The sequence below is a fragment of the Sinocyclocheilus rhinocerous genome, unplaced genomic scaffold (assembly GCF_001515625.1).
Source record: "Sinocyclocheilus rhinocerous isolate Xijiao unplaced genomic scaffold, SAMN03320098_v1.1 scaffold1569, whole genome shotgun sequence".
NCBI classification, from domain to species: domain Eukaryota; kingdom Metazoa; phylum Chordata; class Actinopteri; order Cypriniformes; family Cyprinidae; genus Sinocyclocheilus; species Sinocyclocheilus rhinocerous.
Window position 1 is genome coordinate 378,765 of NW_015663506.1, and position 511 is coordinate 379,275.

Here is a 511-nt window from a genome sequence, read left to right on the forward strand (position 1 = left end):
TGTATAGTAATTATATTGTACTCTCTCTCCATATATATATATACACACACACACACACACACACTAAGCAATAAATGATCAAATGTGTCCGCATTCAAATGTACCGTCTGTTCCTGTTTCCATTGACACCGCGAACCATGCAGCTTCTTATTTTATTTGATTTTTTATAATCTTTTAAATATGTATTATATAAAATAGGACGCTGCGCTACGGCTAAAATGAGTGCTTCCTCCATTTTTGAATTTCTGTACAGAGAGGTCACACAGTGACGTATCGATCTTCTACTGGTCACACGTCTTCACATGATGCGAATTCGCAGGTCAGAGTTCACCAAACTTGAACTTTGAAACGCAGCGAAATTTTTCGCATGAGCTTGCGTTTCCGGTCTGACGCATTTGCATGCGTATGAATGGAAGTCAGTGGAACGAAAAGTGCAGTGTGACCACCCCTTCAGGCACACCTGTGCAATAATCATGCTGTCTAATCAGCATCTTGATATGCCACACCTGTG